This window comes from Scyliorhinus torazame, chromosome 15 (assembly GCF_047496885.1).
Source record: "Scyliorhinus torazame isolate Kashiwa2021f chromosome 15, sScyTor2.1, whole genome shotgun sequence".
Classification (NCBI taxonomy): domain Eukaryota; kingdom Metazoa; phylum Chordata; class Chondrichthyes; order Carcharhiniformes; family Scyliorhinidae; genus Scyliorhinus; species Scyliorhinus torazame.
The window spans coordinates 203,757,237-203,770,838 of NC_092721.1; the positions used below are offsets into that span (position 1 = coordinate 203,757,237).

The 13,602-nt window shown below is 55.8% G+C and overlaps 1 protein-coding gene across 1 annotated transcript in view; it reads right to left on the reverse strand.

Moving 5' to 3' along the window:
- LOC140391342 (uncharacterized) overlaps positions 1 to 13,602 on the reverse strand; it is a 143,358-nt gene that overhangs the window by 30,168 nt on the left and 99,588 nt on the right. The window lies entirely within an intron of this gene.

Below are 13,602 nucleotides of genomic sequence, written 5' to 3' on the forward strand. Positions count from 1 at the left end.
GTCTCTCTCCCCAAACCTCTCTCCCAAAACCTCTCCATCTCTCTCTCCCCAAACGTCTCCATCTCTCTCTGCCAAAACAACTCCACCTCTCTCCCCAAACCACTCCACCTCTCTCCCCAAATCACTCCACCTCTCTCCCCAAATCACTCCACCTCTCTCCCCAAACCTCTCCGTCTCTCTCTCCCCAAACCTCTCCGTCTCTCTCTCCCCAAAACTCTCCGTCTCTCTCTACCCAAACGTCTGCATCTCGCTCCCCAAACCTCTCCGTCTCTCTCTCCCCAAACCTCTCCATCTCTCCTCCCCAAATCTCCCCGTCTCTCTCTCCCCAAACCTGTCCGTCACTCTCTCTCCCCAAACATCTCCTTCTCTCTCTCTCTCCCCACACCTCTCCGTCTCTCTCCCCAAACATCTCCATCTCTCTCTCCCCACACCTCTCTGTCTCTCTCTCCCCAAACCTCTCCATCTCTCCTCCCCAAATCTCCCCGTCTCTCTCCCCAAACCTCTCCATCTCTCGCTCACCAAAGCTCTCCACCTCTCTCTCCCCAAACCTCTCCATCTCTCTCCCCAAACCTCTCCACCTCTCTCTCCCCAAACTTCTCCATCTCTCTCTCCCCAAACCACTCCACCTCTCTCCCCAAACCACTCCACCTCTCTCCCCACACCACACCACCTCTCCCCCCAAACCTCTCCGTCTCTCTCTCCCCAAACCTCTCAGTCTCTCTCTCCCCAAACCTCTCCATCTCGCCCCCCAAATCTCTCCACCTCTCTCCACAAAACTCTCCATCTCTCTCCCCAAACCTCTCCATCTCTCTTTCCCCAAACCTCTCCGTCTCTCTCCCCAAACCTCTCAATCTCTCTCCCCAAACCTCTCCATCTCTCTCTCCCCAAACCACTACATCTCTCGCTCACCAAAGCTCTCCACCTCTCTCTCCCCAAACCTCTCCATCTCTCTCCCCAAACCTCTCTCCCAAAACCTCTCCATCTCTCTCTCTCCCCAAACGTCTCCATCTCTCTCTGCCAAAACAACTCCACCTCTCTCCCCAAACCACTCCACCTCTCTCCCCAAACCACTCCACCTCTCTCCCCAAACCTCTCCGTCTCTCTCTCCCCAAACCTCTCCGTCTCTCTCTCCCCAAAACTCTCCGTCTCTCTCTACCCAAACCTCTCCATCTCGCTCTCCCCAAACCTCTCCATCTCTCCTCCCCAAATCTCCCCGTCTCTCTCTCCCCAAACCTCTCCGTCTCTCTCTCTCCCCAAACATCTCCTTCTCTCTCTCTCTCCCCACACCTCTCCGTCTCTCTCCCCAAACCGCTCCATCTCTCTCTCCCCACACCTCTCTGTCTCTCTCTCCCCAAACCTCTCCATCTCTCCTCCCGAAATCTCCCCGTCTCTCTCCCCAAACCTGTCCATCTCTCGCTCACCAAAGCTCTCCACCTCTCTCTCCCCAAACCTCTCCATCTCTCTCCCCAAACCTCTCCACCTCTCTATCCCCAAACCTCTCCACCTCTCTCTCCCCAAACCTCTCCATCTCTCTCTCCCCAAACCACTCCACCTCTCTCCCCAAACCACTCCACCTCTCTCCCCAAACCACTCCACCTCTCCCCCCAACCTCTCCGTCTCTCTCTCCCCAAACCTCTCCGTGTCTCTCTCACCAAACCTCTCCGTCTCTCTCTCCCCAAACCTCTCCATCTCGCCCCCAAACCTCTCCACCTCTCTCTCCCCAAACCTCTCTTTCTCTCTCTCCCCAAACCTCTCTGTCTCTCTCTCCACAAACCTCTCCATCTCGCTCCCCAAACCTCTCCACCTCTCTCCACAAAACTCTCCATCTCTCTCCCCAAACCTCTCCATCTCTCTTGCCCCAAACCTCTCCGTCTCTCTCCCCAAACCTCTCCATCTCTCTCCCCAAACCTCTCCATCTCTCTCTCCCCAAACCACTCCACCTCTCTCCCCAAACCACTCCACCTCTCTCCCCAAACTTCTCCGTCTCTCTCCCCAAACCTCTCTCCCAAAACCTCTCCATCTCTCTCTCCCCAAACGTCTCCATCTCTCTCTGCCAAAACAACTCCACCTCTCTCCCCAAACCACTCCACCTCTCTCCCCAAATCACTCCACCTCTCTCCCCAAATCACTCCACCTCTCTCCCCAAACCTCTCCGTCTCTCTCTCCCCAAACCTCTCCGTCTCTCTCTCCCCAAAACTCTCCGTCTCTCTCTACCCAAACGTCTGCATCTCGCTCCCCAAACCTCTCCGTCTCTCTCTCCCCAAACCTCTTCATCTCTCCTCCCCAAATCTCCCCGTCTCTCTCTCCCCAAACCTCTCCGTCACTCTCTCTCCCCAAACATCTCCTTCTCTCTCTCTCTCCCCACACCTCTCCGTCTCTGTCCCCAAACATCTCCATCTCTCTCTCCCCACACCTCTCTGTCTCTCTCTCCCCAAACCTCTCCATCTCTCCTCCCCAAATCTCCCCGCCTCTCTCCCCAAACCTCTCCATCTCTCGCTCACCAAAGCTCTCCACCTCTCTCTCCCCAAACCTCTCCATCTCTCTCCCCAAACCTCTCCACCTCTCTCTCCCCAAACCTCTCCATCTCTCTCTCCCCAAACCACTCCACCTCTCTCCCCAAACCACTCCACCTCTCTCCCCACACCACACCACCTCTCCCCCCAAACCTCTCCGTCTCTCTCTCCCCAAACCTCTCAGTCTCTCTCTCCCCAAACCTCTCCATCTCGCCCCCCAAATCTCTCCACCTCTCTCCACAAAACTCTCCATCTCTCTCCCCAAACCTCTCCATCTCTCTTTCCCCAAACCTCTCCGTCTCTCTCCCCAAACCTCTCAATCTCTCTCCCCAAACCTCTCCATCTCTCTCTCCCCAAACCACTCCACCTCTCTCCCCAAACCACTCCACCTCTCTCCCCAAACCTCTCCGTCTCTCTCTCCCCACACCTCTCCACCTCTCTCCCCAAACTTCTCCATCTATCTCTGCCCAAAACTCTCCGTCTCCCTCTCACCAAATCTCTCCATCTCTCTCCCCAAACCTCTTCGTCTCTCTCTCCCCAAACCTCTCCATCACGTCCCCCAAACCTCTCCACCTCTCTCCACAAAACTCTCCATCTCTCTCCCCAAACCTCTCCATCTCTCTTTCCCCAAACCTCTCCATCTCTCTCCCCAAACCTCTCCATCTCTCTCCCCAAACCTCTCCATCTCTCTCTCCCCAAACCACTCCACCTCTCTCCCCAAACCACTCCACCTCTCCCCCCAAACTTCTCCGTCTCTCTCTCCCCAAACCTCTCCATCTCGCTCCCCAAACCTCTCCGTCTCTCTCTCCCCAAACCTCTCCATCTCTCCTCCCCAAATCTCCCCGTCTCTCTCTCCCCAAACCTCTCCGTCTCTCTCTCCCCAAACCTCTCCATCTCTCTCTCCCCACACCTCTCCGTCTCTCTCTCCCCAAACCTCCCATCTCTCCTCCCCAAATCTCCCCGTCTCTCTCTCCCCAAACCTCTACATCTCTCGCTCACCAAAGCTCTCCACCTCTCTCTCCCCAAACCTCTCCATCTCTCTCCCCAAACCTCTCTCCCAAAACCTCTCCATCTCTCTCTCCCCAAACCTCTCCATCTCGCTCCCCAAACCTCTCCACCTCTCTCTCCCTAAACCTCTCCATCTCGCTCCCCAAACCTCTCCATCTCTCTCTCCCCAAACCTCTCCATCTCGCTCCCCAAACCTCTCCACCAATCTCCCTAAACCTCTCCACCTCACTCTCCCCAAAACTCTCCGTCTCGCTCTCTCCCTCAACCTCTCCATCTCTCTCTCCCCAAACCGCTCCGCCTCTCTCCCCCTCAACCTCTCCATCTCTCTCCCCAAACCTCTCCGTCTCTCACTCCCCAAACCTCGCCGCCTCTCTCTCCCTAAACCTCTGCATCTCTCTCTCCCCAAAGCTCTCCGCCTCTCTCTCCCTCAACCTCTCCGTCTCTCTCTCCCTCAACCTCTCCGTCTCTCTCTCTCCAAACCTCTCCATCTCTCTCTCCCCAAACCTCTCCACCTCTCTCCCCAAACTTCTCCCGAAACCTCTCCATCACTCTCCAAACCTCTCCGTCTCTCTCTCCCTCAACCTCTCCATCTCTCTCTCTCCCCAAACCTCTCCATCTCTCTCCCCAAACCTCTCCATCTCTCTCACCAAACCTCTCCACCTATCTCCCCAAACCTCTCCGTCTCTCTCTCCCCAAACCTCTCCATCTCTCTCTCCCCAAACCTCTCCATCTCTCTCTCCCCAAACCTCTCCGTCTCTCTCTCCCCAAACCTCTCCATCTCTCTCTCCCCAACCTCTCCACCTCTCTCCCTAAACCTCTCCGTCTCTCCTCCCCAAATCTCCCCGTCTCTCTCTCCCTCAACCTCTCCATCTCTCTCTCTCCCCAAACCTCTCCATCTCTCTCCCCAAACCTCTCCATCTCTCTCACCAAACCTCTCCACCTATCTCCCCAAACCTCTCCGTCTCTCTCTCCCCAAACCACTCCACCTCTCTCCCCAAACCACTCCACCTCTCTCCCCAAACCTCTCGGTCTCTCTCTCCCCACACCTCTCCACCTCTCTCCCCAAACTTCTCCATCTATCTCTCCCCAAAACTCTCCGTCTCCCTCTCACCAAATCTCTCCATCTCTCTCCCCAAACCTCTTCGACTATCTCTCCCCAAACCTCTCCGTCTCTCTCTCCCCAAACCTCTCCGTCTCTCTCTCCCCAAACCTCTCCACCTCTCTCTACCCAAACCTCTCTCTCCCCAAACCTCTCCATCTCTCTCCAAACCTCTCCATCTCTCTCTCCCCAAACCTCTCCACTTCTCTCTCCCCAAACCTCTCCATCTCTCTCTCCCCAAACCTCTCCATCTCGCTCCCCAAACCTCTCCACCTCTCTCTCCCTAAACCTCTCTATCTCTCTCTCCCCAAACCTCTCCATCTCGCTCCCCAAACCTCTCCACCTCTCTCTCCCTAAACCTCTCCACTTCTCTCTCCCCAAACCTATCCATCTCTCTCCCCAAACGTCTCCATCTCGCTCCCCAAACCTCTCCACCTCTCTCTCCCTAAACCTCTCCACCTCACTCTCCCCAAACCTCTCCATCTCTCTTTCCACAAACCTCTCCGCCTCTCCCCATACCTCTCCATCTCTCTCCCCAAACCTCTCCCTCTCTCTCTCCCCAAACCTCTCCACCTCTCTCCACAAACCACTCCACCTCTCTCCCCAAACCTCTCTGTCTCTCTCTCACCATACCTCTCTGTCTCTCTCTCCCCAAACCTCTCCATCTCGCTCCCCAAACCTCTCCACCTCTCTCTCCACAAACCTCTCCATCTCTCTCCCCATACCTCTCCATCTCTCTCCCCAAACCTCTCCCTCTCTCTCTCCCCAAACCTCTCCACCTCTCTCCACAAACCACTCCACCTCTCTCCCCAAACCTCTCCGTCTCTCTCTCCCCAAACCTCTCCATCTCTCTCCCCAAACTTCTCCATCAATCTCTCCCCAAAACTCTCCTTCTCCCTCTCCCCAAATCTCTCCATCTCTCTCCCCAAACATCTCCGTCTCTCTCTCCCCAAACCTCTCCGTCTCTCTCTCCCCAAACCTCTCCGTCTCTCTCTCCGCAAACTTCTCCACCTCTCTCTACCAAAACCTCTCTCTCCCCAAACCTCTCCATCTCTCTCCAAACCTCTCCATCTCTCTCTCCCCAAACCTCTCCGTCTCGCTCCACAAAACTCTCCACCTCTCTCTCCCTAAACCTCTCCATCTCTCTCTCCCCAAACCTCTCCATCTCGCTCCCCAAACCTCTCCACCTCTCTCTCCCTAAACCTCTCCATCTCGCTCCCCAAACCTCTCCATCTCTCTCTCCCCAAACCTCTCCATCTCGCTCCCCAAACCTCTCCACCAATCTCCCTAAACCTCTCCACCTCACTCTCCCCAAAACTCTCCGTCTCGCTCTCTCCCTCAACCTCTCCATCTCTCTCCCCAAACCGCTCCGTCTCTCTCCCCCTCAACCTCTCCATCTCTCTCCCCAAACCTCTCCGTCTCTCACTCCCCAAACCTCGCCGCCTCTCTCTCCCTAAACCTCTGCATCTCTCTCTCCCCAAAGCTCTCCGCCTCTCTCTCCCTCAACCTCTCCGTCTCTCTCTCCCTCAACCTCTCCGTCTCTCTCTCTCCAAACCTCTCCATCTCTCTCTGCCCAAACCTCTCCACCTCTCTCCCCAAACTTCTCCCGAAACCTCTCCATCACTCTCCAAACCTCTCCGTCTCTCTCTCCCTCAACCTCTCCATCTCTCTCTCTCCCCAAACCTCTCCATCTCTCTCTCCAAACCTCTCCATCTCTCTCACCAAACCTCTCCACCTATCTCCCCAAACCTCTCCGTCTCTCTCTCCCCAAACCTCTCCATCTCTCTCTCCCCAAACCTCTCCATCTCTCTCCCCAAACCTCTCCGTCTCTCTCTCCCCAAACCTCTCCATCTCTCTCTCCCCTACCTCTCCACCTCTCTCCCTAAACCTCTCCGTCTCTCCTCCCCAAATCTGCCCGTCTCTCTCTCCCCAAACCGCTCCACCTCTCTCTCCCCAAACCTCTCCGTCTCTCTCTCCCCAAACCTTTCCATCTCTCTCTCTCCAAACCTCTCCATCTCTCTCTCTCCAAACCTCTCCACCTCTCTCTCCCCAAACCTCTCCACCTCTCTCTCCCCAAACCTCTCCGTCTCTCTTCCCCAAACCTCTCCATCTCTCTCAACCCACACCTCTCCGTCTCTCTCCCCAAACCTCTCCACCTCTCTCCCCAAACCTCTCCATCTCTCTCTCTCCAAACCTCTCCATCTCTCTCTCTCCAAACCTCTCCATCTCTCTCTCTCCAAACCTCTCCACCTCTTGCAACCCACACCTCTACGTCTCTCTCTCCCCGAACCTCTCCATCTCTCTCTCCCCACACCTCTCCATCTCTCTCTCCCTAAACCTCTCCAGCTCTCCCTCTCCAAACCTCTCCACCTCTCCCTCTCCAAACCTCTCCATCTCTCTCTCCCCACACCTCTCCGTCTCTCTCCCCAAACCTCTCCATCTCTCCTCCCCAAATCTCCCCGTCTCTCTCTCCCCAAACCTCTCCGTCTCTCTCTCCCCAAACCTCTCCATCTCTCTCTCCCCAAACCTCTCCGTCTCTCTCTCTCCAAACCTCTCCATCTCTTCTTCCACAAATCTCCCCGTCTCCCTCTCTCCCCAAACCTCTCCATCTCTCTCTCTCCAAACCTCTCCACCTCTCTCTCCCCAAACCTCTACACCTCTCTCTCCCCAAACCTCTCCACCTCTCTCTCCCCAAACCTCTCCGTCTCTCTCTCCCCAAACCTCTCCATCTCTCTCAACCCACACCTCTCCGTCTCTCTCTCTCCCCAAACCTCTCCATCTCTCCTCCCCAAATCTCCCCGTCTGTCTCTCCCCAAACCTCTCCACATCTCTCTCCCCAAACCTCTCCATCTCTCTCTCTCCAAACCTCTCCATCTCTCTCTCTCCAAACCTCTCCATCTCTCTCTCTCCAAACCTCTCCACCTCTTGCAACCCACACCTCTCCGTCTCTCTCCCCAAACCTCTCCATCTCTCCTCCCCAAATCTCACCGTCTCTCTCTCCCCAAACCTCTCCGTCTCTCTCTCCCCAAACCTCTCCATCTCTCTCCCCACACCTCTCCGTCTCTCTCTCCCCAAACCTCTCCATCTCTCCTCCCCAAATCTCCCCGTCTCTCTCTCCCCAAACCTCTCCATCTCTCTCTCTCCAAACCTCTCCATCTCTCTCTCTCCAAACCTCTCCATCTCTCGCTCCCCAAAGCTCTCCACCTCTCTCTCCCCAAACCTCTCCATCTCTCTCTCTCTCCAAACCACTCCACCTCTCTCCCCAAACCTCTCCACCTCTCTCTCTCCAAACCTCTCCGTCTCTCTCTCCCCAAACCACTACACCTCTCTCCCCAAACCACTCCATCTCTCTCCCCAAACCACTCCACCTCTCTCCCCAAACCTCTCCGTCTCTCTCTCCCCAAACCTCTCCATCTCTCTCCCCAAACCTCTCCACCTCTCTCTCCACAAACCTCTCCATCTCTCTCCCCAAACATCTCCACCTCTCTCTCCCCAAACCTCTCCATCTCTCTCTCTCCAAACCTCTCCATCTCTCTCTCTCCAAACCTCTCCATCTCTCTCTCTCCAAACCTCTCCACCTCTCGCAACCCACACCTCTCCGTCTCTCTCTCCCCAAACCTCTCCATCTCTCCCTCTCCAAACCTCTCCATCTCTCTCTCCCCACACCTCTCCGTCTCTCTCCCCAAACCTCTCTCTCTCTCCTCCCCAAATCTCCCCGTCTCTCTCTCCCCAAATCTCCCCGTCTGTCTCACCCCAAACCTCTCCACCTCTCTCCCCAAACCTCTCCATCTCTCTCTCTCCAAACCTCTCCATCTCTCTCTCTCCAAACCTCTCCATCTCTCTCTCCCCAAACCTCTCCATCTCTTGCAACACACACCTCTCCATCTCTCTCTCCCTAAACCTCTCCAGCTCTCCCTCTCCATCTCTCTCTCCCCACACCTCTCCGTCTCTCTCCCCAAACCTCTCCATCTCTCCTCCCCAAATCTCCCCGTCTCTCTCTCCCCAAACCTCTCCGTCTCTCTCTCCCCAAACCTCTCCGTCTCTCTCTCCCCAAACCTCTCCATCTCTCCTCCCCAAATCTCCCCGTCTCTCTCTCTCTCCCCAAACCTCTCCATCTCTCTCTCTCCAAACATCTCCACCTCTCTCTCCCCAAACCTCTCCACCTCTCTCTCCCCAAACCTCTCCGTCTCTCTCTCCCCAAACCTCTCCATCTCTCTCAACCCACACCTCTCCGTCTCTCTCTCTCTCCCCAAACCTCTCCATCTCTCTCTCTCCAAACATCTCCACCTCACTCTCCCTAAACCTCTCCACCTCACTCTCCCCAAACCTCTCCATCTCTCTTTCCCCAAACCTCTCCGCCTCTCCCCATACCTCTCCATCTCTCTCCCCAAACCTCTCCCTCTCTCTCTCCCCAAACCTCTCCACCTCTCTCCACAAACCACTCCACCACTCTCCCCAAACCTCTCTGTCTCTCTCTCCCCATACCTCTCTGTCTCTCTCTCCCCAAACCTCTCCATCTCGCTCCCCAAACCTCTCCACCTCTCTCTCCACAAACCTCTCCATCTCTCTCCCCATACCTCTCCATCTCTCTCCCCAAACCTCTCCCTCTCTCTCTCCCCAAACCTCTCCACCTCTCTCCACAAACCACTCCACCTCTCTCCCCAAACCTCTCCGTCTCTCTCTCCCCAAACCTCTCCATCTCTCTCCCCAAACTTCTCCATCAATCTCTCCCCAAAACTCTCCTTCTCCCTCTCCCCAAATCTCTCCATCTCTCTCCCCAAACATCTCCGTCTCTCTCTGCCCAAACCTCTCCGTCTCTCTCTCCCCAAACCTCTCCGTCTCTTGCAACCCACACCTCTACGTCTCTCTCTCCCCAAACCTCTCCATCTCTCTCTCCCCACACCTCTCCATCTCTCTCTCCCTAAACCTCTCCAGCTCTCCCTCTCCAAACCTCTCCAGCTCTCCCTCTCCAAACCTCTCCATCTCTCTCTCCCCACACCTCTCCGTCTCTCTCCCCAAACCTCTCCATCTCTCCTCCCCAAATCTCCCCGTCTCTCTCTCCCCAAACCTCTCCGTCTCTCTCTCCGCAAACTTCTCCACCTCTCTCTACCCAAACCTCTCTCTCCCCAAACCTCTCCATCTCTCTCCAAACCTCTCCATCTCTCTCTCCCCAAACCTCTCCAGTTCACTCTCCCCAAACCTCTCCATCTCTCTCTCCCCAAACCTCTCCATCTCGCTCCACAAACCTCTCCACCTCTCTCTCCCTAAACCTCTCCATCTCTCTCTCCCCAAACCTCTCCATCTCGCTCCCCAAACCTCTCCACCTCTCTCTCCCTAAACCTCTCCATCGCGCTCCCCAAACCTCTCCATCTCTCTCTCCCCAAACCTCTCCATCTCGCTCCCCAAACCTCTCCACCAATCTCCCTAAACCTCTCCACCTCACTCTCCCCAAAACTCTCCGTCTCGCTCTCTCCCTCAACCTCTCCATCTCTCTCTCCCCAAACCGCTCCGCCTCTCTCCCCCTCAACCTCTCCATCTCTCTCCCCAAACCTCTCCGTCTCTCACTCCCCAAACCTCGCCGCCTCTCTCTCCCTAAACCTCTGCATCTCTCTCTCCCCAAAGCTCTCCGCCTCTCTCTGCCTCAACCTCTCCGTCTCTCTCTCCCTCAACCTCTCCGTCTCTCTCTCTCCAAACCTCTCCATCTCTCTCTCCCCAAACCTCTCCACCTCTCTCCCCAAACTTCTCCCGAAACCTCTCCATCACTCTCCAAACCTCTCCGTCTCTCTCTCCCTCAACCTCTCCATCTCTCTCTCTCCCCAAACCTCTCCATCTCTCTCCCCAAACCTCTCCATCTCTCTCACCAAACCTCTCCACCTATCTCCCCAAACCTCTCCACCTATCTCCCCAAACCTCTCCGTCTCTCTCTCCCCAAACCTCTCCATCTCTCTCCCCAAACCTCTCCGTCTCTCTCTCCCCAAACCTCTCCATCTCTCTCTCCCCAACCTCTCCACCTCTCTGCCTAAACCTCTCCGTCTCTCCTCCCCAAATCTCCCCGTCTCTCTCTCCCCAAACCTCTCCACCTCTCTCTCCCCAAACCTCTCCGTCTCTCTCTCCCCAAACCTTTCCATCTCTCTCTCTCCAAACCTCTCCATCTCTCTCTCTCCAAACCTCTCCACCTCTCTCTCCCCAAACCTCTCCACCTCTCTCTCCCCAAACCTCTCCGTCTCTCTTCCCCAAACCTCTCCATCTCTCTCAACCCACACCTCTCCGTCTCTCTCCCCAAACCTCTCCACCTCTCTCCCCAAACCTCTCCATCTCTCTCTCTCCAAACCTCTCCATCTCTCTCTCTCCAAACCTCTCCATCTCTCTCTCTCCAAACCTCTCCACCTCTTGCAACCCACACCTCTACGTCTCTCTCTCCCCAAACCTCTCCATCTCTCTCTCCCCACACCTCTCCATCTCTCTCTCCCTAAACCTCTCCAGCTCTCCCTCTCCAAACCTCTCCAGCTCTCCCTCTCCAAACCTCTCCATCTCTCTCTCCCCACACCTCTCCGTCTCTCTCCCCAAACCTCTCCATCTCTCCTCCCCAAATCTCCCCGTCTCTCTCTCCCCAAACCTCTCCGTCTCTCTCTCCCCAAACCTCTCCATCTCTCTCTCCCCAAACCTCTCCGTCTCTCTCTCTCCACACCTCTCCATCTCTTCTTCCACAAATCTCCCCGTCTCCCTCTCTCCCCAAACCTCTCCATCTCTCTCTCTCCAAACCTCTCCACCTCTCTCTCCCCAAACCTCTACACCTCTCTCTCCCCAAACCTCTCCACCTCTCTCTCCCCAAACCTCTCCGTCTCTCTCTCCCCAAACCTCTCCATCTCTCTCAACCCACACCTCTCCGTCTCTCTCTCTCCCCAAACCTCTCCATCTCTCCTCCCCAAATCTCCCCGTCTGTCTCTCCCCAAACCTCTCCACATCTCTCTCCCCAAACCTCTCCATCTCTCTCTCTCCAAACCTCTCCATCTCTCTCTCTCCAAACCTCTCCATCTCTCTCTCTCCAAACCTCTCCATCTCTCTCTCTCTCCAAACCTCTCCACCTCTTGCAACCCACACCTCTACGTCTCTCTCTCCCCAAACCTCTCCATCTCTCTCTCCCCAAACCTCTCCGTCTCTCTTCCCCAAACCTCTCCATCTCTCTCAACCCACACCTCTCCGTCTCTCTCCCCAAACCTCTCCACCTCTCTCCCCAAACCTCTCCATCTCTCTCTCTCCAAACCTCTCCATCTCTCTCTCTCCAAACCTCTCCATCTCTCTCTCTCCAAACCTCTCCACCTCTTGCAACCCACACCTCTACGTCTCTCTCTCCCCAAACCTCTCCATCTCTCTCTCCCCACACCTCTCCATCTCTCTCTCCCTAAACCTCTCCAGCTCTCCCTCTCCAAACCTCTCGAGCTCTCCCTCTCCAAACCTCTCCATCTCTCTCTCCCCACACCTCTCCGTCTCTCTCCCCAAACCTCTCCATCTCTCCTCCCCAAATCTCCCCGTCTCTCTCTCCCCAAACCTCTCCGTCTCTCTCTCCCCAAACCTCTCCATCTCTCTCTCCCCAAACCTCTCCGTCTCTCTCTCTCCAAACCTCTCCATCTCTTCTTCCACAAATCTCCCCGTCTCCCTCTCTCCCCAAACCTCTCCATCTCTCTCTCTCCAAACCTCTCCACCTCTCTCTCCCCAAACCTCTACACCTCTCTCTCCCCAAACCTCTCCACCTCTCTCTCCTCAAACCTCTCCACCTCTCTCTCCCCAAACCTCTCCATCTCTCTCAACCCACACCTCTCCGTCTCTCTCTCTCCCCAAACCTCTCCATCTCTCCTCCCCAAATCTCTCCGTCTCTCTCTCCCCAAACCTCTCCATCTCTCTCCCCAAACCTCTCCGTCTCTCTCTCCCCAAACCTCTCCATCTCTCTCTCCCCAACCTCTCCACCTCTCTGCCTAAACCTCTCCGTCTCTCCTCCCCAAATCTCCCCGTCTCTCTCTCCCCAAACCTCTCCACCGCTCTCTCCCCAAACCTCTCCGTCTCTCTCTCCCCAAACCTTTCCATCTCTCTCTCTCCAAACCTCTCCATCTCTCTCTCTCCAAACCTCTCCACCTCTCTCTCCCCAAACCTCTCCACCTCTCTCTCCCCAAACCTCTCCGTCTCTCTTCCCCAAACCTCTCCATCTCTCTCAACCCACACCTCTCCGTCTCTCTCCCCAAACCTCTCCACCTCTCTCCCCAAACCTCTCCATCTCTCTCTCTCCAAACCTCTCCATCTCTCTCTCTCCAAACCTCTCCATCTCTCTCTCTCCAAACCTCTCCACCTCTTGCAACCCACACCTCTACGTCTCTCTCTCCCCAAACCTCTCCATCTCTCTCTCCCCACACCTCTCCATCTCTCTCTCCCTAAACCTCTCCAGCTCTCCCTCTCCAAACCTCTCCAGCTCTCCCTCTCCAAACCTCTCCATCTCTCTCTCCCCACACCTCTCCGTCTCTCTCCCCAAACCTCTCCATCTCTCCTCCCCAAATCTCCCCGTCTCTCTCTCCCCAAACCTCTCCGTCTCTCTCTCCCCAAACCTCTCCATCTCTCTCTCCCCAAACCTCTCCGTCTCTCTCTCTCCACACCTCTCCATCTCTTCTTCCACAAATCTCCCCGTCTCCCTCTCTCCCCAAACCTCTCCATCTCTCTCTCTCCAAACCTCTCCACCTCTCTCTCCCCAAACCTCTACACCTCTCTCTCCCCAAACCTCTCCACCTCTCTCTCCCCAAACCTCTCCGTCTCTCTCTCCCCAAACCTCTCCATCTCTCTCAACCCACACCTCTCCGTCTCTCTCTCTCCCCAAACCTCTCCATCTCTCCTCCCCAAACCTCTCCAGTTCACTCTCCCCAAACCTCTCCATCTCTCTCTCCCCAAACCTCTCCATCTCGCTCCACAAACCTCTCCACCTCTCTCTCCCTAAACCTC